At 42.7% G+C, this 25,908-nt stretch overlaps 1 long non-coding RNA gene across 2 annotated transcripts; it reads right to left on the bottom strand.

Annotated features, from left to right (window-relative positions):
* Positions 1–1,376: 1,376 nt before the first annotated feature.
* LOC131516099 (uncharacterized) lies at positions 1,377–13,454 on the bottom strand. Of its 2 annotated transcripts, XR_009263870.1 has the most exons (4): positions 13,201–13,454; positions 10,867–10,999; positions 6,768–6,888; positions 1,377–2,278 (listed from the first exon to the last, which is right to left on the bottom strand). It is a non-coding gene; the product is annotated as an uncharacterized LOC131516099 (long non-coding RNA). The 2 variants fall into 2 exon arrangements; XR_009263869.1 differs by lacking the exon at positions 13,201–13,454 and having other exon boundaries at positions 10,867–11,627.
* Between the last annotated feature and the right edge of the window lie 12,454 nt (positions 13,455–25,908).

Genomic DNA, 25,908 nt, shown 5'->3' with positions numbered 1-25,908 from the left:
AGATCACAGCCGTCACCCCCTGCTACGCGAGGGGCAAGTCAATACCTGATGGCAAAGCAATGCCATTAACTCCGTAACAGCAAAAAGTCGTTATAGAGTTGGAAGGAGCCTAAAGAAACCGGACAAGACAAACCAAGTGAACTGAAGTCACATTTTGGGAAATGGCTTGAAGCAAGATTTCAGAAAGCTTTCCTTTTGTGAAGGGAGAAGATCTACCTTACCATTCTTTTTAAAAAATGAGAGCCGAAACGGATTACATTAGAGATGTCACAATTAATGATCATCATGTGACCAAGGCTCGTTGAGGATCAGAAAATGAGCAAACATTTGGATATACTTCTCAAGGATGATGGATATATTTAACTGATGGCTATTGAATTTATCAGGGTCAGTTAGCATAATGAAAACATATTTTATTAGGCTGTTAAAGGGATAAATTGTTTTCATATTTATTCATCTGTTCCCAAGGCTAATTTGGGGGTTTTTAAAACATGCTTTTCATGTTCCTAAAATGAACAGCTAAATAAATAAAGCATTAGTTTCAGAACAGAAGTATCCGCTGTAGATATAACATCCTATTTCTCAGTACAGGCCTAAGTAATGATTTTCTGATTTAATTTTCATCAGTCACAGTAAACAGTCACCGGAATTCCCAAGCCAATCACAAATAAATAAAAGAAGAAATACACATCAGAAAAAAAAAAAAAACAACCAAAAAAAACAAAAAAAAAAAACTCCCAACAACTCAGGTCAAGTTGCTGTTTGTTAACATGAAACACAAAACCAGTAATATGATTATTTAAGCTGGGAACACTTTTGCTTCAATTCACTGCTGAGCACCTTCTAAAGGACTTAACCACATCTCAAGGACTGGAAAAATCCCCATTTTATTTTGCTTGTTTAAAAAGCAACAACCATCCAAATTAAAACAGGAACTTTTAAATACTGACTCCCAAAGCACGTCTGGGGTTGTAGTAGCTTTTGGAGAGAAAAAAAAAAACAACAAAAAACGTTAGAAGGTTAGAAGGGGTTATGTGCTCGTTGCCATTTAGCAGTGGAATCTGCATGGGTTTTTTTTCTTTGTTTGTTTGTTTTTTGTTTTTTTGGCAGCCTGCACTCCTATCCCTCAGCTGGCAGGTTCACTCTTGGGATGTTATAGCAAGAATCTTGTCCCGATTTTCTCTTCAATTAGTTTCTTCTCTGATTCAGTCATCGGTGCCCCTTCCCCCAGCGCTACCCCCAGCTCCTTAAATGCTGGTGGTCTTCATGGCTCTGTTCCCAGTTCCGTTCATCGTACACTCTCTTTCTCTTTGCAGGCAATTCCAGTAACTTCTGATGGTCACCTAACGTCTTTCTTCAGCCCTGACTCCGCGTTTTCAACTCTCTACAGGCATCTCCTCTTGGAGAATCCTTAAGAATTTCAGATGCATTATAGCTAAAATAAAATGTAGAGACTGGCAACATCTGTTCTTTTCTCTGACCTCTTTGGGTGACAGAAGCTATTATCCATCCACTTTAAACCCTTTGCTACCGTCTATCACATCAATAGAATGCTAAGTACCGCCATCCCTTGGTCTCAGAAATGGTACCAAACTAAGGCTCCTCCTTTCCATTCACATGCTCCCACTGCCTTACACTAGGTCACATCACCTCTTGTTCTGATGAGCGCAACGGTTTTCCTCTTTCCGTCGGTTAATTTTTTTCTGTAACATCACCGGACCTTGTGTGTGTGTGTGTGTGTGTGTGTGTGTGTGTGTTTCTTTTTTCTTCTAAACAACAAAGTGGATACTATCTCTTGACAAAAATGTCCATTGATTCTTTCCTGCTGCTTGCTGGATGAAATCCAAATCCTTGCTGCCTAAGAGCTATCATAATTGGAACATAATATTCCTTTTGTAGCCCATCTCCTGCCACTTCTTACCCTGCAGGATCGTAAACCACAGTAACTTACTCCTCATCCTCCACGCACACTGGGTCCGCCCGGCTGTGTCTTGCATGTGTTCTTCTCTCAGTAGTTTTCAACTTCCGAATAACTCAACCACTTCTTTGATAGAAAGTTCTCGGGGGCAGGGGGGATGGAAGTTCGTCAAAGCATATTATGGCCGTCAGTTGTGCCTTCGCAATTTGGGGATGACCCAGCAAGATAGAACGATTGCCGCTGGAGGAAAACTTTGGTTAAATTATGCGTCAGCCTTTATAATGAGAAGGCAAAGAAGAAGGAAATTTCAATGCGAAGTAAGTTGGCTTGGAGGTCTCAAGCGTGGAGGCGGTCTCTTCCCTGCCAAGAAAAAAAACGCATGTGAATTCGTAGGGGAAATGTACGTGATTGGCCAAGAACAAAACTGGATGAGGAACTAAAGGGGAAAGTGATGAAGAGAAGAGTTTGTCAACATACAAGGATGCGGAAGTCGATCCTCCATACGTCTAGGCTATTACGGAACCCGGAGTCTCTCTCCACACTCCGGTAGCAACAATCTAGGCCGCAATTTACATTTTACATTTGTGTTAGCGCTTGGAATTGGGTAGTGAAGGTGTTAGGGGCGGTAGATCAGAGAGAAACAGACCGAGCACCAGCAGTGGAGGAACAGGCAGGCATGTAAAATGTGCAACAAAGGGCAGATAGAAGCATTTGTTTCAGCTTTAAACCAATGTGTGTGTAATTAACAGCTCTAATTCATGATTTAATTTCCCCAACATATCACTATTGCAAACCCTTCATGGTACATTGTGATTCGGCTGTGAATCAGAAAGATGCTGCAAGATAGGCCTGACATAGTTTCCTCTGGTGTCTTGGGACTAAATTTGGTGCTGGTGACAGGCGGCACCCCAAGAGCAAAGCTCGAATCCCCTCTTTACCTCAGCAGTAGGTCTATAGAGGAAATTAGCTGAACATTCCAGTACATTCTTGTTACGATGACGCTGCTCAGGGACTAGTAGGTCCATTTTGGGAATTGTGACTTTTTTCCCGTTCAATTATTAGTCTCTCTACCAAGACCACCCAAAATTGCCAATTAGCACGAGTTGTAAAGGGATTCATGCTAGATGGATATCTGTATTTGGCTTCACTTTCTCATCCCTAAGTCCAAACTTTCACATGGTAATAGCTTCTAGTCCCTTCTAAGGAAACTAGATGTGAAAAAGAAAGGGAAACTGACTTCTCCATTTCTCAGAGGGAAAACAAGAAACACACACACATCTAGCCAACCCCCAAATCCCGAATTTCTTTAAATTCTACCAATTTGGAGGCATAGGATATGATCCAGGCTAGAGAGAGAACATATCTTGTGAGGGAAGAAAAAAAAATTCTGAGATATCACGAAATTCATTGAATGAGCCTTCATTTTTCCTGGTCACGTGTTGTAGTTTCAGAATCTATAATCATCTGCAAAGTACATACGAGCAAAGGAAGAAAACTCGGTCATAAGGAAGCATGAATTATTTAAAAGATGACTCTACTCACACAAAAACGAAATTAACAGCATGCATTTCTCTTAATAATTCAAACAAAATTCTCTACTTTCCCTTAATCAATTACATGTTTTAAATAAAGTATTTTTTTTTGCCTGAAATATTCAAGTGATTTCTTCAAATGTCCACTTTGTGTACACACAGGCAGCGGTACACATTTGAGTATGTTCTATAATTAATTTTGAAACGAGAGAGCAATGTCCCGATAAGTAAAGTAGTGAGTCCATTATCTGAACAAATGGAACCTGGATGACAAACGCGGGTGAACTATTTTTCCCTCTTCTTAAACACCCATCTATTGCATAAGCAGAAAAAAGATTATTTCCTTTCGTAAAAGAACTTTTTTCATTTTGTACATCTGCAGGCACGAAAGAAGCCATACTCAACCACAAATTAGGTCAGGGAGCTGAAATAAACTCAGATTATAACAGGCCATAGGTCTGTGAAAAATATACTGTCATTTGGGGTTGGATTTTTATTTTATTTTTTTTACCGTAAAGCAAAGGAAAAGTCATTTTATGATAAAATATCATACCATCTGTTCTTGTATGTAAGAAAATTTGGCTGAACTGATCCAATTTACAACAAGTTAAAATGGGTAGGTCTGGAATTCCTTTATCCTCAACCTTCAGTGGTTCAACGTTGTAAGAATAATACAGCGAGGGGAAGAGGAGAAAACATAGCAACTCTATGTTAAATTCTTGGCCCAATTTCTACCACTTTGTGGCTTGTACTTGCTATGTTCTGGGGGAACCCACGTGGGACTGCATGCTTCTCGAAGAAATCACCTCCTATCTCAAGTTAAGTGGGTACTGAAGCCAGGTGGTCCACGGATGCCTACATTTGAATCTAGAAAGTAGGTCTAACTTGGAAATACTCATAACCACAACTTCAAAATGGCAAAGGGTTGTCCTAAGTCCCAAATTTCTATGATTCTGAAACTGAGTAACGCTATTAAGATAGCAGGAAATCGCACTTTTATTTTGCATGAGACATATGTTTGTTGGGTCTTCCCGGCTTTGATTACGGTTATACCCAGTGGTTGAAGGATAGCATATATACAACATCCCCATTGTATTTATGAATGTATTTTGATTTTCTATGACATGTTTTTCAGTCCAGGGGAGTATTAATATCCATGTATCTATTACTTTTCTATTAAATGCAGTATATGTCAAGAATGAACAAAATCTCTAAACATATAATTAAAGGATTTGGTGGGGGAATAGAACATAATGATGATGAGTCTATAGGGAATTACTTAAATTTTTATAGCTTTATATCTACTTTGTTTTTTCTCTTCTATAATTGTATTACTACACTTAGCTTTAAATTTGTTTCATGGTTATTTATTTTTGAAAGAGAGAGAGAAAGAGAGCGAGTGAGCAGGGGAGGGGCCGAGAAAGACGGAGACACAGAATCTGAAGCAGACTCCAGGCTCTGAGCTGTCAGCACAGAGCCCGACGCGGGACTCGAACTCACGAACCGTGAGATCATGACCTGAGCTGAAGTCGGACGGTTAACTGACTGAGCCACCCAGGCGCCCCTGCAATACTTAGCTTTAAATGAAACCTTAAATTTGCAGTGTCATCTAAAAACAAAAGACTCTTTTTTATATTTTAGGTGGATGCCCCTTCATTCTTAAATATACACACACCTACCCTAATTTTCAATATAACTGCAAAATACTTTTTACTAAAGTTCTCAGTTTTTTAGGATCCTGGAATAATCCTACATCTGAACCTACAGAAAGTCCTTCGGCTCAAAGCCCTGAAATGTCTGACATTGCATATCACTCAAAAAGGCCACTGCTCCAGTTTTCAAAACTTTAGAAAACTTTGCTTTGCCTCCTTTTGATCCCAAGATGAGATAAACCAGGCAAAGTGTATACTCAGGGTTTTATGGTACGTAGGTTGTCTCATTGTAGGCAAAACCCCACACATAAAGGCGAAGAGAAGTGGGAATATTCTTTGAATGTCGGGATAATTTGAAAGATAATGTGAATAATTTAGATCTGAATTATCTGGTTGAGCTCTAATGCCAATTAAGTTAACTGAATAAATTATCTGAGGCTGATAATTTACGGTGAAGAAAAAGAAACGGAGTTAAGGTAAATACCTGAAGGGTTCATTTACAAACTCAGTTAATAATGTTTTCAGTCCTAATTACTGAGTTTGGCTATATAAATAGCTGATCTATTCGCTGGCTAATTATATAATTGCTTAATTCTGCACTTCAGGTTGTTGAAAGAATTAAATGAAATAATATATTTAAAGAATCAAGTAGTCCTTTTTTCACACACTTCCCTTTCCCCCCCTCCCCCACTCCATCCTTACCATAACCCACCAGCGGGTGGGCAGGTCTCCGGTAGGAAACACAAAAGAAAACAAAGCAAAAACAGACAAAAAAACCACCTGTGTCACAGCATCGTCTAACACCGTGCCATTTCATCCCGTGCACATTACACCATCGTTACTGTGGTCACAAGCCGGTCCCACAGATACAGTTACAGCCCAGAACTCCATCTGGAAAACCAAAGCTGAAGAATAAGCTTCTGGAACATCAGTGAGTTAAAAATGTCCTGTACCGTATTTGACAAAGAGGCTACCATTTTGCGGAGGCATCACATACGTGGTCTAGTGTAATCCTCCTAAAAATCCTCCCAGATGAAAGGAACGGTTTTATAGAAGACACTAAGTTTCAGGGAGGTAAAATAACATGCTCAAAGTCACATAACTGTGAAGTAGTAGAAATAGATACTACCCCAGGCTTTCCTTGCCTCAAAGCCTTTTTTTCTTTCCAGTACGCTGTGCTTCCTTTGGATGCATTGCTGTTCACCAAATGGGCAGAGCGCACATTTTCATGGATAAAATATGTGTCGGAAAAGAAGATATATGTTTGGCTACATTTTGTAGGGTGGCTCGCATCCTTCGAATTTTAGGGACAGCGGCAAAAAAATGCCAATAGCCTGAATTTTTCACATTGGCCTTTAAAAGGTGTTTATGTGTTTATTTTGAGAGAGAGAGGGAGGGAGGGACGGGCAGAGAGAGACAGAGAGAGAATCCCAGGCAGGCTCTGACCACGCTGTCGGGGCAGAGCCAGGTGCAGGGCTCGAACTCACGAACTGTGAGATCATGACCTGAGCTGAAATCAAGAATCCCACGCTTCCCCAACTGAGCCACCCAGGCGCCCCCGCACTGGCCTTCAAATTAAAATGCTTTTCTGTTTTTGCAAATTCAATTGCTTTTCTGTTTTTGCAAAAAATACCGATCGGTGAATTTAGTGCTTTCAGTGCCTACCGAACAGTGGGTCGGCCTCAGATGAATTGCTTGCTGTGGTATAGCTGTTAGGTTCTGCATGATTCTAGTGGTGCTCTTGGGACGCCGCACAGACTCCCCTGTGATTGTGGGGAGGGAAGCCCTACAGAGGAGAGAGGAAAGAGGGTGAAAAAGAGGACTGGGGGTAGTTATCCCACATTTGAATCTCAATGAACACTTCTTTGGCTGAAGGGTCCGAAAAGTGGGTTTACATTCCAACAGTAATCCTCGTTAAGTGTGCCCCTCATCTCTCTTAATTTGGTTTCCCCATCAAGAAAATAAAAGCAGCCTGGTCCACCAGGCTGGGGAGGAGGACCTCAGCCTGTGGAAGGATATATATGAACGCTGCTCGAAACGTAAAATAAGAAAGCCCTGTTCAAACGTGCAGATTATTAGCGCCTGTCTGTTCCGTTCTGGTTGCCAGGCAAAATCCTTGGCCCCTTGCCCTGAACCACAACATCCTCAAGACAGGCATGGTGCGGGGTAGAAACCGGAAACAGGGCACTTTCACATTATTTTAAAATTTGTTATGAAATTTTGCCAAAACTTTATAAATACCAGCCAGGGCGATGGGGTGTTTGTACAACATTCTTTCCACCTCATGAACCATTGTTTTTTGTTCTGAACGCAGAAGCTAAAACTGTACTGAGTTGCCGTTGCCTGGCTGGGGCCAGCTTGTGAAATGCCCCAGATGTAATGCTTGATTCTAGCCAATTATCTTTAGTTCCTCTCGTTTATTAGTGTTAAATTTGAATTACAAGGGGAAGGGTGAGAGAGTGGAGCCCACACTATACTCGAAACCTTTTAAGACAGTGAATTCATTTGTATTATTTCGTTATCCCTCTTTATAGCTACCATCGGCTGGAGGCCGTTGGTGACACTTTGGGATGACTTTAGACCCACTCTTCTTTTTCTCTCGCTGGGCATTTGTCTCCCAAAAGCAGAAGATGAACTTTCCCGTTGCCACGTTCGAAACGAGCAAAAGAAAAAAAACAAAACAAAAAAAAAAAACTCGCAACAATCTAAAACTCGTAGTTAACAAAATAAACTGCAGATAAATCCCCTGAAGGTCTTGGCAGCAAATGTTTCCCACTAAAAAAGGGACTCTGCACTCATAGTCTGAAACAAATTAGGAAGGAGGGGGAAAATCAACAGCTCTGGGGTGAAATTGGGGTTGGTGCTGCCTCATCATTTTTTAACCAAAAATAAAACAAGCAAATTTTGTTTAACTGCAGGTCAAAATAAAAAAAAAAAATTAAAAAGTCCCTCATCTGTTCAGTGTAATTACTAACAGAGGACACTGTTACCAGCTGCAGGGTTCAGGGATAAATGGAGAGAACCATAATTTTCTCTCCCTGGGGTTAAACCTCCAAACTTTGAGTCTGTGCCTCTATAGTATGCTTTTAATATGCCATGAGAAGCCAAGTCAGAATGTTTTTAGAGTATGTCTCTATCCTTTTGCTCCAGAATGAAATAATTGCGTGTACATACAGGAGTTCAAGTTCTGGAAGGAAAAAAAAAAGTATTTCTCCAACATCCTCCATCATGATGCCCTACCCTTGCCCTAATGATGATAGTATGGTCCCCAGGCTTTTGTCACCAAGAGATGGGCGAAGTTGGCTATACTTTAAACTTGTCAAATGTTGGCAATTTCTTTCCAAATGTTCTCATTTCAGCACAACGAGAGAGAGGTTTTTTTTTTTCCCCTAGTACTTTTCCCTTAATTTTTAAGCCCAAGTGTATATTAAGGAAAATTTGACCCATATGTTTCTGATTCATTTAAACTGAACTCATTGAACTTTTTTTTTTTAATAAAACATTTTTGGTGTCCAAAAAAAACCCAATGCTGTTCTTTAAAAGCATCTTTAAAACCTTATTTTTATCTGCAGAAGAATGTCAGATTTGGGCTGAAAAGGAAATGGAATCTGAGCTTAAAAGTCTCACTTTTGGTTTGAGATTGAACTCATCAGGTTCCTGCGGGGTCTGACAGGGAAATAGGAAAACTGTGTTTTTTCACTTTTTCACTAGGCTTTTCTCACCAGGTAATTTCCCCTTGTCATCAGGATCGAATCAGAGAAATACGGATTAACCGAAGGGTGTAAGTACTCATTTCATAGGAACATGAGCGATCATCTGGATTTGTGGAGTAACACGAACTGTCCAAAACTCTTACGAGTGTATCCTGGATTGCCTTAACCTCCTCACTGTCTTTTACACTTGACCCAGACAGAAGAATAGACGTGCCCAAAAAGGACAGCTCGCTGGAGACTGGACACAGGTGGATCGAACATAGGTGATCCTGAGACAGGAGGAATTCACACAAGAGCCACATCTGGGCAAGCTACGTTCTTCCCCTTCTGAAAATGAATGGCTGGGGAGTGTGCTCTTGGGGCTCAGACCAAGGTGGGCTTCTTGACAGCAACGAGAAGGGTATTTGTCCTTCTCTAATTCGGTATCACCATTGCAACAACTCCCACCGAGAAAAGTCAACCGTATTTTACCGGCTCAAATGCTCCTTCTGGGGAGCGTTTAGAATCCAGATCTGAAATGTAGGTGACATTATATATAATCATAGATTTGGATTGCATCTATGTCGATCAAGTGAAACAAACAAACAAACAAAAAGACATTGAGCAATATCCCCGGTCTTCTCCAATTAGAGTAGACAAACGCCCTCAGTAGCCTCGAGTTTTACTTTGCCACCAGTAAATGGCTTACAATTACTGTAATGCTTCAGAACTAGAGGTATCAGGTACAGATCATGGGTTTACACCGAGATCCACGATTCTGACAAGGTGTTAACTTCCGTTTCCTCCTCTGTGCGCTGGGGACAGAAATAACACCTAACTGGGCTTGTTACAAAGTTGAAATGAGTTAGTATGCGACGATTAATTCGATATCTGGCCCAAGTAAGGACTCAGTAAATACTACTACCACAATATTCAATTCCAATATTTCCCCACATTTCAATAGTCTTGAAATCAGACCGTGTTTTACAATACATGGCATCTTGAGGAGCCTGGGTGGCTCAGTTGGTTAAGTGCCTGACTCTTGGTTTTGGCTCAAGTCAGGATCGCCTGGTGTCATGAGCTGAAGCCCTGCATCTCGCTCTGCACTGGCAGCATGGAGCCTGCTTGGGATTCTCTCTCTCTCTCTCTCTCTCTCTCTCTCCCTCTCCCTCTCTGCCTCTCCCCCACTCATGCTGTCTCTGTCTCTCTCGAAATAAATAAATAATTTAAAAACAAACAAACAGGGGCACCTGGGTGGCGCAGTCGGTTAAGTGTCCGACTTCAGCCAGGTCACGATCTCGCGGTCCGTGAGTTCGAGCCCCGCGTCAGGCTCTGGGCTGATGGCTCGGAGCCTGGAGCCTGTTTCCGATTCTGTGTCTCCCTCTCTCTCTGCCCCTGCCCCGTTCATGCTTTGTCTCTCTCTGTCCCAAAAATAAATAAAAAACGTGGAAAAAAAAATTAAAACAAAAAATAATAAAAAAACAAACAAACAAACAAACAAACAAACAAACAAAAAACCTCAGGTATTGACATCCACGATTTGGAGTAAAACACTGATTCAGCGGAGCCTGGCTCTGAATGTAAGAAGCGTTAGCATTCCTGAACTCGTTGATTTTGAATATATATCCACCCATACACGCCCAAGCACGACAGATGATCAAAACTGGTATACTTAGGTCTAAAATAAGTACAAAATAAACATCTCAAGTGAAAAGAGAGGGCGGGGCGCCTGGGTGGCCCAGTCGGTTGAGCGTCCGACTTGAGCTCAGGTCATGATCTCACGGTTCGGGAGTTCGAGCTGTGCTGACAGCTCGGAGCCTGGAGCCTGCTTCGGATTCTGTGTCTCCCTCTCTCTCTGCTCCTCCTCCGCTTGCGCTCTGTCTCTCTCTCCAAAATAAATAAGCAAGTAAAAGAGATTAAAAAGCAAACAAAAGAAAGAAAAGAGAGGGCTCGAGAGGATGGAGGGCTGTGTTGAATGAAGTGTCCGGAATGAGATCTGGCGTGCTCGACTAGTTAGTGGATACTTGCTAAGTCTCCTTTACAGGATGCATTCTGAGTGGTCTAGCTCCTACTTGCCGGTCTCCAGGTCTGCTCCTGGTCTGCTCCAGACCTGTCGTCCCCCCTGCTTTGCAATCCTGCCCAGGCTCCATCCACGAGCGAGGTCTTCGCATGCGATGACACCTACATCTGGATTATTCTCCCCTCCTGAAATATGGAGGCAAGGAGTACACTTTCATATTTGGGGGATTCTTGGTGGCAGAGCATAACCTTGCCTATCTTGGCTGAGCGCATTCCAAGTTCAGCTCTCGACTCGAGAGTCTCTGCCTCAGCCTTCTCATCTCTAGAGTGGGCATAATAATAGACGATCCCCGTCTCATGTGGCTGAAGAGAAAAAAATATGTCTAAGTGCTCTGAACCATAGTTCGTAGTGAGTTTTCAATACGTATTGCTTTTACTATTTCTTGGGACATCTTTCTTTGGCTTGATCCTATCCCCTACTTTAAACGCTCATAGCTCCTTGTATTTCTTCACAGCACCTGCATCAGTCAGAATTTTCTGTTTTGCTGCGTGCTGATGTGACGGATGTGTGTTTTGCTGGCTTGATTTCAACTGCATGAGGGCAGACGCCACGTTCACTTTTACTCAGGGCTTTGTCCTCAGAAGACAGTCCAGTGCCTACAGGTAGAACATATTCAGCCAGTATCTGTTGAGGGAATGATACTGAAAATTACAATAAAGCTCCTAGTTTCCGGTGGGTTTGGGATGCGAATCCATCATCCAGAAAACGGACGTGGATGCGTTCCAGAGGTATTGGACAAAACTGTGATAAAAAAAAAAAAAAAAAAAAAAAAAAAAAAGAAGCGTCTCTAGCCACCAAAACAGCACTTCCACCGACTGAAGCAAAGTTAGAAAACGATTCAGGGCCAGAATTAGGAACAAGAGGTTTTCTCCGTGGGTTAATGAATTCATCTGGCTTTCTTTGATTGCTCTGAATGTATATTTTTACGCTCTTCAGTTCAGCCGAACTCCAACCTTTCTCGAACAAAGCAAAGCTGACGTGAAGTCCCCATCTGTAGCACCTCAAACAACTGTGTCCCGTAAAACTGTTGACATAAAGACTTGAAAATGAAAATCAAAACAACACGACCAGCCACAAAAAGCCCTCCTGGATTCTCCTCACACTTTTTTCCAGCCCCCGTGTCTCCGCACTCGGCTGAACCTTTTGCCATGAATAGCTTTGCTCTGTCCTTTTAACAATAATATCTTAAACTTTTATGGTGCCTTATAGCTAAGCATCTCTAGACATTTTACAATAGCATTAAAACGAAAGCCAGGTCTTCTCTCGGAATTGCCACGGGGTCCACACTAAAAGCCAGCAGTTTGTGTCTTTGTCCTGAAAACCAGAGGCGGCCTGTGGGCCGATGGAAGAGAGGACAATCCTCGTCTCCCTTTTCTGGCTGGAACTCGCCCTTCACCTCGTGATGGCAGGAGGCAGGAGAGGGAATGAGTATTCGCTGGCATGGAAGGCTTGTAACCCAAGGATCTGTGCAGAACAGCTCGGGCCGAATCAGAGCTCTCGGTTCCCATATCCCACATCCCTCAGTCTTAGCTGTTTTTTGTTTTTTTGAAAAAAACCAGATTCGTGGTGGAACACTAGATTATTTGTAAGTGCAATCAAATATTTACATAACAGAAAACTAATTTCCTTATTTAAGCCGTTTCAAAATTTGAGCTTGCATATGTGTGAGAATATTTCTCCCTTGGAAATCTGTTTTCACTTCGTGTATATGAGCGAATATACATGGAAAATATATACGATTCTATATTTTATATAAATCTTACATAACTTTATATCTATCTATATCATCCGTGTATCTAAATCTCTACCCTTCACAACATTGTGTAAAAAGCCTACGCTAGGACTCACTGGGTCATAACCTAGTTTTTTTTTTTTTTTTTTCCAATTACAATGATCTAATGGATAAAACATAAGATTCAAAGCCAGAGCTACATTAGCAAAGTGAAGAGAGAATTAAGGCAATTATCTCAGTAATTAAGGGGACCGGCCAAACCTTTTTTGGCAGTGATGTCTAAATAAGTTGAGGAAAATGTGGGCTGGGGGAGGTGGAAACACTCGCATTTTCTGAATAAAAGCCTCCTTTGGCCAATACGCTCTGATAATCGAACCCGGAGTCACAAATTTGAACTTTTTCCTCTTAGCCAAAGGAAGGCGGAGGCTTTGGGTCATTAATAATTGATCACTTAGGCAAATCTCTCTCTGCGGGGCAGAGAAGTAGAAGTGGCGTAGAAGAGGGCGGGGAGGAATCCTATTTAACGACTCCCGGCTTTCTGGAACACACCAGCACATTCCATGAAGCTTGGCCATGTGGAATAATAAAGCTTACCTTTCTGGTGGGGCTGCAGCCAATCCCCGCACAGGGCGGTTTAGGGGCGCTCTCTGTGGGGTGGCGATGCGCGCTGTAGCCCCGGCCGATGGGGATTTCTTAAATCCCTTTTCCGATGCGTCTTCCGCCAGGGCCCCTGCGCTGAAACCCACACCCCGGGGGTGATGCTCTCCTCCCCGGCTGGTGCCAAGCTCCGAGAGGGCAGGCCCCGGGCACAAGTGTTTGCTTTGCCTCCGCTTTTACTGCTGAGCTCAAGTTCAGTTGTGGCTGCCTTTAAAAACGACAAATGTGTTCTAATTTTCGAGCATCATAGCAATAATTGTTTTTATTTCGGTGGTGAGGAAAAGTGAAGGAAAAACAGCTTGGGACTTAATAACCACCCTAGCCTGCAGCCTTCGACTTTATTCATGCGATTTTTTATTTTCGCTCTCCCTCCCCGTGCACCTTACCATCTTCTTTAAGGCACGGCCTTAAATTACCTTTGCAAAGGTTATATGTTTATTTACAAAGAGCTGGCTATCAACGGGCCTCGCCAGGCGAGAAGGGTAGCTTCTGGCAATAAACATCTTCCGCTCTCTTAACACCGCCGAGGCCAACTGAATAAGGTAATGTTTAGTACTTCAGACATAGTATAGTTTATGGCTTCATTAACCACCTGACCCGGATTGTGTGCAAATTTCATGAAAGTATGATGTATATTTATTCCCTGAGGTATGCTGCTTGGCGGTATTTTATTCTTCCAGGGAAATTGTAATAATGATCCTTCAGGGTAAGAGTTTTCACTTTCAACAAATTAGGAATTCAGTCACATATAGGCAGTGTATTTATGGAGGACACCCCTATGCACGAATTATATATATATATATATATATATATATATACACACATATATACATATATATGTGTGTATATGTATGTGTGTCTATCTATATATATAATTAGTGCATATATATAATTATATATATACATATATATGTGTCTCTCTCTCTCTCTCTCTCTCTCTCTCTCTATATATATATATATATATATAATCATGTCTGAGATGTCATTCCCATGCCAGCTTACAAAGACATCTAAGTGAAATAAAAAAACAGCAACAACAAACCACAAAACAAAAACAAACAAAAAGAATCCTGATATGACAAGCTAGCTCACAAAGTAAAAGTGTTATTAGGGCACCAGATACCTGGTCATTTCAGAAAACACTGTGTATATATAAATATATACATGTACATTAAGTTATATATATATGTGTGTGTGTGTATATATATATATATATATATATATATATATATATTTAATGTTTATTTATTTTGAGAGAGAGAGAGAGAAGAGAGAGAATGAACAGGTGAGGGGGTAGAAGGAGAGGGAGAGAGAGACTCCCAAGCAATCTTTATGCTCTGTGCAGAGCCAGACTTGGGGCTTGAACTCATGAACTATGAGATTATGACCTGAGCTGAAGTCAAGAGTCAAATGTTTGACTGAGCCCAGGCGCCCCTGGATATATTAAAATTTTTTTCAATGTTTGTTTCTATTTGAGAGAGAGAGAGAGAGAGAGACAGTGAGTGAGCAGGGGAGGGGCAGAGAGAGAGAGAGAGACAGACAGAGACAGAGACAGCATGTGAAGCAGGTCCAGGCTCTAAGCTGTCATCACAGAGCCCGATACGATGCTTGATTGAACTCACCAGCCATGAGATCATGACCTGAGCCGAAGCTGGACGCTTAATCGACTGAGCCACTCTGGTGGCCCTGGATATATTTTTTTAAATTGAAGATTTCCGGATAAGTACTTGAGTTTATGTAGGCAAAAAATAAGGAGCGAAATGGACAATGATATGATTAGTTTTATTTTTGTACATAGCCAAATGTGGAAAACAAAACGAATCCTGGTTTTCTTTGGAGGAGGAGGGTGAAAATTAACATATCTCCGAAAAGTAATGCTTTTTATGTGGTCAATATTGTATGTGTGTGTGAAAATGGGAACAGCATGAAAAGTGGAGGGGCAACTGGGTGGCTCATTCTGTCAAGCGTCCAACTTCGGCTCAGGTCATGATCTCGTGGGTCGTGGGTTCGAGCCCCGCGTCGGGCTCCGTGCTGACAGCTCTGAGCCAGGAGCCTGCTTCCGACTCTGTGTCTCCCTCTCTTTCTGCCCCTCCCCCACTCACAGGCACTCCCTCTCCCTCTCTCTCTCTCTTTCTCAAAACTAAAATAAACATTAAATTTTTTTTTTTTTTTAAGTGGAAATTTGAGGTCTGGGCTTTGCTTGTATAGATAAATAGATGTGAAAGCGGGACTCACAGTAAGCAGCCCTGGCTTTTGCTCTCTGTCCTGACCTTGCATAATTATTTTAGCCTTCTAGAGGTAGCACATTACCAACTGGATACTCACTGCAGCTTACTTAATTTTCCTCCTAGGGTTCTCTAGTGTAGAAGGTTCTCTAGACTGGCCAGCCCATCCTTCCAGATCCCACTCTCTGTGTCCGCTATCATTATCACTCTATAACATATCAATTTGTATTTTTTCCCCGTGTGTGCCCTTGCGTATCTGATTCCCCCCGTTATGTCGACAAGCTTTTATCTACCTCCCTCATAGTAGCTTCTCAATAAATATCGTTTGTTTGACTAATATTAATTCAAATAACGATTGCCCAGTGCCCACTGTAGTGTTCGATGCTGAGTAAATGTTCAGTAAATGTTCCCAATTTCGCCAGGTAGTTAACAAAGCAGAGGCCAGAGAAACATTCCCGTATCGTACTTGCTTTATGACCCACATAAATGAGAATTTGATGTAAAGCCTGCTTTGTCCTCCGCAAATAGAATGATCACTTAATCTTCACCGTGCATTTCGTTTTTTTCCTCTATCATTCAACACTGAGGACTTCTTTACCTAGCGGAAGCCTTGGCGATCCTTCCAGTTCTTTCTAGTGATCTCCGAGGACAGATTATACGTTTTCCAGATTGCTGTCGAGAAACCTGTCACTTTTTCAATCTCCCACAGCTGTGCGCGGTGCTGAAGGATCTCACTGGGAGCCGCTGGTGCCTGATGCTTCCCATCTGTAGGAGGCCCAGTCCGACGACACTTTTGGAGACTTTTATGGCTCACAGCCTCACTTAGTGGGGTTCTGTTTAACTATACCTTCCTAATCATTGCAATGAAAAAAAAATCATTGAACCTTTCAACTGATGTTGGGATATAGAAAATGCTTGTTTGTGGAGTGCCTAGAGCAAAACGCTAACCTGACAGGTTTTATTTATTTATTTATTTATTCATTAAAAAAAAAAATTTTTAACGTTTATTTATTTTTGAGACAGAGAGAGACAGAGCATGAACGGGGGAGGGTCAGAGAGGGAGACACAGAATCTGAAACAGGCTCCAGACTCCGAGCTGTCAGCACAGAGCCCCACGCGGGGCTCGAACTCACGGACCGCGAGATCATGACCTGAGCCGAAGTCGGCCGCCCAACCGACTGAGCCACCCAGGCGCCCCTTTATTTATTTTTTTGATGTGGATAGATTCCCCCGCCCCTTTCCCCATAAACTCCCAATCCTTTGCAAATGGGGGCATGGCCAGAATGCCCTGAGGGTAATTATGACCAATGGGAACGTTTCCAGAAATTTAGTAATGGGCCAAGTCTTCACAGGACCGTCAGAAAGTCGGTTGTCTTAGAACATGAGGTGATGTAACACGGATCTGTCGTGCCTTGGTGTGTGTTGTTCATGTTTTTGATAATTGAATGGGGACAAGTTTGCTTTTAAAAATTTCGCTGTGCTGGGGTGCCTGGGTGGCTCAGTCAGTCGACTGTCCGATTCTTGATTTCAGCTTGGGTCATGATCTCATGGCTCGTGAGATCGAGCACCACATCTGGCTCAGAGCTGAGGTGGAGCCTGCTTAAGATTCTTTCTCTCTCTCTCTCTCTCTCTCCCCCCTCCGTCTCTCTCTGCCCCTCCACCGCACCTGTGTGCTCTCTCGCTCTCTCTCTCTCTCTAAAAAAAAAAAAAAAAATCATTGTGGTTTTCTCCTACAAGCTCTGCTGCCTTTAACAGATCATTATTAGATTATATCAGAGTTATTAATAACCCTCCTAATTAAATCTTTGCTTTGGAGAAAGAGAAAATTCTTTTTATGGCTGGAATACTGGGAAATCCCATTTCCCAGTGAATTATAGGCTTTTAAAGTGGCATCAGTGGTAAACAGTCTCTATATGGGAAGAAGATTGTGCCCCAAAGCTCATTAAAGCGATTGCAGCTTCCAAGGAGTGAGAAATTCCATGAAACAAAAGGCAGAGAAAGTTGTGTCAGGAACCAAAGCCTGGAAAGATATCATGAGGAAGAAATTGATTTTCTCTGGATGCTGCCTATCGATTTACGTTGGGTTTGTGTAAGTCGCACCCTGAGCAAATTTAGAGAGGCTCGTTCATATGTGAATCTGTGTGAATCGTGCGTCCTAGAGATTTGCCAGGACGCGAGCCTTTGCCTTTCTTCACCTCGCCGCACTGATCTTAACATGAGAATCAAGAGGATCTTGGGAAGACTCTGAAAGTGACTGGAACGGAGCAGGGACTTTATTTTTATTTGTGTTATTTTAAAAATTTTTATTATTATTTTGAATGTTTGTTGTATTTATTTATTTTGAGAGAGACAGCATGAGCGGTGGAGGGAGGGGCAGAGAGGGGGACAGAAAGAACCCCAGGCAGGCTCTGCGCCATCAGTGTGGAGCCTGATTCAGGGCTCGAACTCACGAACTTCGAGATCATGGCTTGAGCCGAAGTCAAGGGTCAGAGGCTTAACCCACTCAGTCACCCACGCACTCCCAGAGCAGAGATTTAAGAAAGTTATTTCCCTTTGTGCAGTGTGACAGATACCGGTCACCAAGGTGAGGACCTGGCGATTCTTATAACACCGGGAGACTGGGGAGTCTAGAGTCGTTCAGATTCAGATGTCCCTGGGACTCAAGCCCTTGGGTGGTACCAAAGTGGGAACAGGTGAGGAGGAGAGTGGGAGAGCTCTCTTGATCAAGGTGACGATGACGGCTGTAAATCTCTCTCCCACGTGTCGATGGCTTCAGACAATCGATGTTATTTCCCAAGCACATATATTCCAAGTAGGTGTTTCTCCAAGATGGTGTCATCCGAGAAGGCCCTTCAGTGGGCTTGCGGTCCGATGTCCGCCCCTGTCGTTGAGGGGGGTAGAGAAATGTGGATGAGCCGTGTGTCCAGGAGGAAGAAGAAAGCGCTCTCGTCTATGCTTTTGTCAGAACCACCTGGATTTCATCTTCTTTATGCTGGTAGAAGACCCTAGATTGTCATCCCCAGATTGGGTCTTCTGGATTTAGAAATTGAACCACGTTCACACAGGAACCTTTGCTCCTTCTCAAATGACTAGAAAGAAACTAGTGAGAAGAGGAGAGATCGTACATGCACAGGTACACACATGGTTTAAACCGGAAGGTGGGATGTATTCTCAATGAAATAATTTAAAGTCATAGGATTTGTATCTGTGTCTGAGTGTTTGCTTCTTCTAGGGTTTAGAATTGGGGATTCTACTTCTTTAATGGGAAGAAGTATTGCAAAGAATTTTGACGAGTACTGATTTTTCAACCTCGCCTAAAAAAAGAATGCTTTTGACTGCCTCCTTCTTCTTCCACTTCTCCTCCCCCTCCTCTTCCTCCTCCTCCTTCTTCACATCCTGATCCAATTGAAGTCTATGGGAAGCGTCCATTGGATTCTTCCTCTTCTGAATCTTCACTCTTTTAAAACTACATTGGGGAGGAAGGGGGAGGTAAGTTACTTCTCAACTGCCTTTGTATTTGCAAAGAATTTCTTTTACCGCCTATTTAGTTCTGTTTACTAATAGATATAAAACTTAAAAGTCCTTTCTGCCTCATTGTACTCGCCACGTGTAACTAACACTCTGAAAATACACATGGCTTGACAGAAATGTAACTGACACCTCTCTGCTCTGTCCACATGTCATTTACCTCTTGCCTTTGAAATACTAGCAAAACGATCCTTGAGGAGGCAGTAAATCTCGTATAATAATCCAGAGGGCCTTTTAATCTCTCTCTCTCTCTCTCTCTCTCTCTCTCTCTCTCTCTCCCTTTCCTTCCTTCCTCCCTCCCCCTCCCTTCCTTCTTCCTTCCTTCCTTCCTTCCTTCCTTCCTTCCTCCCTCCTCCCTCCCTCCTTTCATTCCTCCCTTCTTCCCTCTCTTCCTTCCTTCCTTCCTTCCTTCCTCCCTCCCTCCCTCTCTCCCTCCCTCCTTTCATTCCTCCCTTCTTCCCTCTCCTCCTTCCTTCCTTCCTTCTTTCCTCCTTCCCTCCCCCCCTCCCTCCCTTCCTTCCTCCCTTCTTCCCTCCCTCCCTTTCTTCCTTCTTCCCTTTCTCCCTCCCTCCCTCCCTTCCTTCCTTCCTCCTTTCCTTCCTTCCTTCCTTCCTTCCTTCCTTCCTTCCTTCCTTCCTGCACTTGCTCTTGCTGTTAAGACTTTGAGAAGCTAGATTTCTCATGGCTCATGTTTTATATTTCCATTTATGGCTCTCTTAAGCTTAAGACTGTGACTCACATAGGCAACACTCTGTGCCCAACCTCACCACGCCCGTGCACACATGTCTTGTCCTCAGCAGCCATAGTACCCAGCATCTTGGCCATTTTTTTTCTGCGTGGCTTTGTGCTTTCATTTCTGCTTGTCCCGCACATCATCTCTCCCAAGGGCAGCTTGGATGTTTTATTTAAATTCCACTTGTTTCCCTTCTCGTCTGGAATTTTCCTAAAGAAACGCAACATGATCAAAATCAAAGAACTTGCCATCCAGCTTCCAGTTTACGGGCCCTGCACACACACCTTGGAAAGTTTTACACCTTAACGCCCTGAAATATGTTACACATTTAATTAAATGTGGTGTTTGCTGTCATTTCTGTAAGTCATCAAGCAACAGACTTTGGGACAGACACAGAGTCCGTGAAAACATTGCTGCAATGGGAAAATCAGATTCCCCTGACATCATTTTGAACTGCAATGCGTTTTGCAGGAGCATTTTTCGTAGCAAATACAGGGACTGCTTGTAAACTTAGTGAGCTCTTTCTTCCCTTGCAGCCATGAAGTTTAAAAGGCTGGACATGTTCCTGCCGATGCAGGACCGTCAGGAGTTCCTCTGTCAGGCAAGTCCCAGGCCACTTTGAAGAGATACTGCTGGGAAAAAACGGCATCCTTCCTTGCCCTGTTGATTTGTGGTCTGATCCCAGATTGGCCTCTCTGATAAGTGCTTCAGCAACATTATTGACGCATGTTCTGGCTTTAGTAATAATAGCCTGCAAATGTCAGCTAAGCGCAAGCTGAGAGTGGTGAACCTTTTGGGAATGGAAAAGTTCTGGAATAACTTTGTGAATGTGGACCTGTCTTTTTGGCTTGATTCAGTTTGAGAGACATGGCCCGCACTCCATTCTCGTTCTACAAATACTCATAAGACTGGTTCCAGTCGGATATTATCACAGGCGATCAAGCCCGTTACAAAGTTGTGGTCAACTTCGTCTGAAGCACATTCAGTTAAAATTACTGAACTCTTCTCGTTAATATATGCTAAGATTCAAGGATCTAAAAGTCAATAAGACAGTTTCTGCTCTGGGGTGCCTGGGTGGCTCAGTCGGTTGAGCGTCCAACTTTTGATTTCGGCTCAAGTCATGATCCCAGAGTTGTGGGATCAAGCCCTGTGTCAGGTTGCACCGTGATCTCGGACCCTGCTTAAGATTCTCTCTCTCTTCTTCTCTCTCTCTCTCTTTCCCCTTCTCCCCCTGCCCCTCTCCCTGGCTTGAGCACTCCTTCTCTAAAATAATAATAACAACAACAACAAAAGACTGTTTCTGCTCTGAACCAGCTCATATACCTAAATAGGAATGATTTAAAAGAGAAAACCACGTAGGCAAACATATACACGTAAAGTGAGAAAAGGGACTAAGACAGGCTATGTCAAGTATAATTCAGAATATTCTCTAAAAATCTGAGTACATGAGATAACACCTGGCTGGACAAAACGGACCCCACCCTCATCATTCTGTCTTTCTAGGGTTACTCACAAGAAAATTTGAACACTAGGGTGGAGAGAAAGTTTTGCCATTATTACACCGGATTAGGAAAATGCATCCAGTGGGTGGGAAGGACTAAGAGGTCTAACTGAGCCATGGCTCGGTGAATGATCTAGGCTGGGGAGCGGCCACCGGCTGCCTTTAGTCTAACCACAAGTAGAAGTTAGCAACAGCGAATAAGCCTCTCGTGTCCAGACCCATAGATGTATACACCTACACCACAGTTGAACCCAGACAGCTCCTTTCTGCATCCTTCCTAAGCTAGAGACTGCCCATGTAATAATACTTTGCGCAGCCCCGTTTTACAAAACTTGAAAAGGGAACCTTCCTTTTGAACTCTGGAATCCATTTCTAAGCAACCCTCTGAAATAAATCTGCCTCCTATGTGCATTCCGGCTCCAAGGGCCCTCTCGCTTGTGGATGCCACACTTTGTACTTGGCACCGTGTCTTACATGTTCAGAGGCGTCCCTCCAGCGGTTGGGGAGTGAATGGATAGGTGAGCGAGCACATGACCGGCTTCATCAACCCCCGATTCCCGTGTTCTCATCTCTGCATCGCCCCATTTCCCTGGTTAGCCTGCGGCCTCCTTGTAATTTACTAGCTGGTTGCATCCCATTCAGTCACAGGCAGGCCATCCGGTCACTGAAAACAGATTCAGCCAAGTCTTTTCTCTCCTCTTCGCCAAAAATCTCGAGGAGGCCAGTAAGAGGACAAGAAGAACGTCAGTATGACGGCAAAACTCTCCCCGCGCGCCGTCGATCCGCCTAGCATATGCTTGGCTTACTTTTTCTCTCCTTCTGAGTACCTAGACGCATAAAGAATCACGTTTGGAGTCTTTTGCAGGGACGAGTAACCTCCGTTTAACCTGAATGGTTCAATGCGTGTCTTAAGAATTGTGTTTACAGAATTAATTCGGTTATAAATATGAGAACAAATTTAGGCTACAAATGTAACTCGGTTTTCCCCTCAGGCAAGGTAATTCATAAAATCTGAAAATATTGTTTTGCCCATGAAGTGATGGTCCCTCTAACCTAATAAGTAAATGGAAGGAGAAAACGTAATAAAGCTCAAATCCCCAGCAGCTAAAAAGTTAACACCTTCGCGGTGAAGAGACAAAATAAGAAAGAATGGAGTGTTGCCAGCGGCAAAAGGTCTCAAACCCGTTAAGCCTCTTTCTTAAAGCTGTAACCCTGTCCTTTCAACTCGTTCACCTTTCACCCAGTAGGCCCCTTTCCCTGACCCTTGAACTATAGTTATTTGTTTAGCATTGTGGTAATAGAGTTTGGAAATCTGAAAAACATTAAGTTAAATGCAAGGGTGTTGAGAAGGTGGAATTCTTCGAGCAAGCTGAAGAAATTCTATCTGGAAGATTTAAACTTTTTTTTTTTTTTCCCCCACATTGGAGTAAGGGATGGGGAAAAATATTGGGAGTCTTTGGAATAATCAAAGTGTTCAGGGTTTTTGTTTTTGTTTTTGTTTTCGTAAGTAAAGGAAAAGAAAGAACGTTATCAGTGGCGTGTATGCATGAAGAGTAAAGAAAAGTCATTTTCTCTTCAGCAGCAAATTAGTTTTATGATTATTATAAGAGGAAACATTTAACAGATCCACCAGACTTTTGATTGGAGTTGGATGCATGGCCAGTGGCACAAAAGCTGAAAAATATGACGTATTTATTCGTGCGAATGTCCTCTCTGATCTGCAAGGTTGCTAAAATGAAGAAAGCAGAAGATTCCCACAAGAGTTTATTTTCCTTTGCGGAGCTTAGCTTAATGAATTTGTTTCTGTACTCCTTCAAATGTATTAATTAGAAACAAATGAAGACGTGATATTGTGAGTCCTCTGAAACAATATTAACCGTATGGGAGACTTGTATGGGTGTTTAATTTAATAATATTTAATTTTTTATTTTTTTTCTTTTCTTAATTTTTTTTTTCAATGTTTATTTATTTTTGAGAGAGAGAGAGGACAGAGACAGAGTACAAGCTGGGGTGGGGCAGGGTGGGAGGGAGATACAGAATCTGAAGCAGACTCCTGGCTCTGAGTTGTTAGCACTGGGACCGAGGCAGGGCTCGAACTCACAAACTGTGAGATCATGACCTGAGTGGAAGTCAGAGGCTCAACCGACCGAGCCTAAATTAGGTGCCCCTAATTTAATAATTTAAGGCTAAATTAGCCTTAAATTAGGTGCCCCTAATTTAATAATATTTTAATTGAATAATACTAAAAGTATGTGTTGGCTACCCTCAAACATCATGATTAAAAAGTGTAAAACGCGAGTCAATCTCAGTAGCTTGTTTAGTATAATTATAATGACACAGAATGTTGCCCTTTCCTCCACATCTTTAGCTTTATGCATTAGATTAGCCTTTTTCTGCCAAAGAATTTCAGTGCTAAGACTTTTCTGGATTTTCTTGATAATCTGAGTTTAATTTCTTTTTTTTTAAGTTTATTAATTTATTTTGAGAGAGAGAGAGAGAGAGAGAACCAGCAGGAGAGGGGCAGAGAGAGGGGAACAGGGGACCCAAAACGGGCTCTGTGCTGATGGCAGAAAGCCCGACACAAGGCTTGAACTCACGAACCGTGAGATCATGACCTCAGCCAAAGTCTGACACTTAACTGATTGAGACACCCAGGTGCTCCTGAAGTTTAATTTCTTTCTTTCTTTTTTAATTAAAAAAATAATTGTAACGTTGATTTATTATTGTGAGACAGAGAGACAGAGCATGAGCAGAGAGAGGGGGAGACACAGAATCCAAAGCAGGCTCCAGACCTCCATGCCGTCGGCACTTAGCCCGACGCAGGGCTCGACCTCACGAACTGCAAGATCCCGACCCGAGTCGAAGTCTGACGCTTAACCGACTGAGCCACCCAGACGCCCCTCCTGAAGTTTAATTTCTAGGTGACTGGACAGGCCCTCCTAATTTTTTAGTTGGGCAATGGCGTTGGCAACAAGGTTAAAACTGACCAGTAGATGACAATCTACTGTCTTGAGTGAAGCTAATAAAAGAAAATATCATCATGCCTCTAGCTGCACAAACTTTAGAACTGTTTTTCTGCAATAATCTGAGAGGTAGTAAAAAGTATTTCTAAGCATCTGGCTCTTGACTTGGCTCATGTCATGATCTCACAGTGCGTGAGATCAAGCCCCACGTCGGGCTGCACGCTGAGTGCGGAGCCTCCTTGGGATTCTTTCTCTCCCCCTCTCTTTGCCCCTTCCCCATTCTTTCTCTCTCTCTCTTAAAATAAATAAATAAACATAAAAAAGGTTTTAAAAAAGTATTTCTGATCTCTATATATCTGTATCTATGTTTATCGATCTACCTACCTACGTTCTCGTAGCCTTGCTTTGTGCCCACATTCCCAACCCTTCATTTTATTCATTCAACACACATTTACTGAGCATATATTTTGTGACTCATGCTATGCCAAGCATTGGGGATAAAGATGGAAGGACAAATCTCAACAAACTTTGGGTTAAGGCTCTGCAGACTCTGGTTAAACACAAAATCGGACAGAGATGATGGAAAAAGACTCTCAGTCCTTTTGGACCCGTGTGGCAGTAACGCTACACCTGATGTTAAGATACCTGGCTCTTGGACCTGGGATCCAGTTCCGTTTTTGTTACTCACTCTCCTGTGAAATAGGTAGGGTGGGTGGGTCTCTTCACGACCTTCCATTCCACCACCCACTCCAGTCTTGAACACGGCGTTCATACCGTCTTCAAGGTTCTGCAAGGACCCCTGGGAACACAACGGCATCCCGGCGCTCCCTGGCACTCAATCATTCTCTCCCTCCCATTTCGAGCTGGCCCTCGGTGTGAGCCATTTTGGTTAGATACTTGTTTCGGTATCGTTTGCCCTCCTGTTCTTCCTGTGTCCCTATCCTCGGCTTGGGATGTAACGTGTGCGAATACATATTTCAATAAGTGGATGAAATTAACTATAGTGAAAAGGAACTGTGGAGACAGAGAAGCATTATGAACCTGGCAGTGATTATAATCTCACCTAAAGAATATGCATTACGTAACTTGCGTATTTTATTATATAACAGAAATCGTCGGTGCAGGGGGTATTTAGTACAGAAGGCGGCTTTCACCTGCCGTATGGCAGTGTATGCCTCTTAAAGTGTGTTGTACCAATGGTTGGAGAGCACGTCAAAACAGAGAAGAACTGGGGTGCCTGTGGGGGCTCGGTCGGTTAAGCGTCTGACTCTTAAGTTCAGCTCACATCGTGATCTCACAGTTCATGGGTTCGAGCCCCACATCAGGCTCCATGCTGACAGTGCAGAGCCGCTTGGGCTTCTCTCTCTCTCCCTCTCTCTGCCCCTCCCCTGCTCATGCTCTCTCTCTCTCTCTCAAAATAAATAAATAAAACTTAAAAAAAAAACACCAAAAATCCAGAAAGGATTAATGTATGCCTGCCCAGCCACCAGTGGCATATATTTAAGAACAAACATCTCTCCAGGTCCCTACTCCATAGTTGATTTATTGACACATTATTACATCAGTTGCCTTCAGAACAACAAATAATCTGGAACTTGTTTGATCATCTGGATAAAATTCGCAGATCATTATGTCCACTGACATTAAACATCCAGGTCTTTTCAGATATTGATTGCGTTGCTGTTTCTACACACA

This window comes from Neofelis nebulosa, chromosome 7, assembly GCF_028018385.1.
Source record: "Neofelis nebulosa isolate mNeoNeb1 chromosome 7, mNeoNeb1.pri, whole genome shotgun sequence".
NCBI lineage: Eukaryota > Metazoa > Chordata > Mammalia > Carnivora > Felidae > Neofelis > Neofelis nebulosa.
This window is presented reverse-complemented; position numbering and strand designations above follow the sequence as displayed.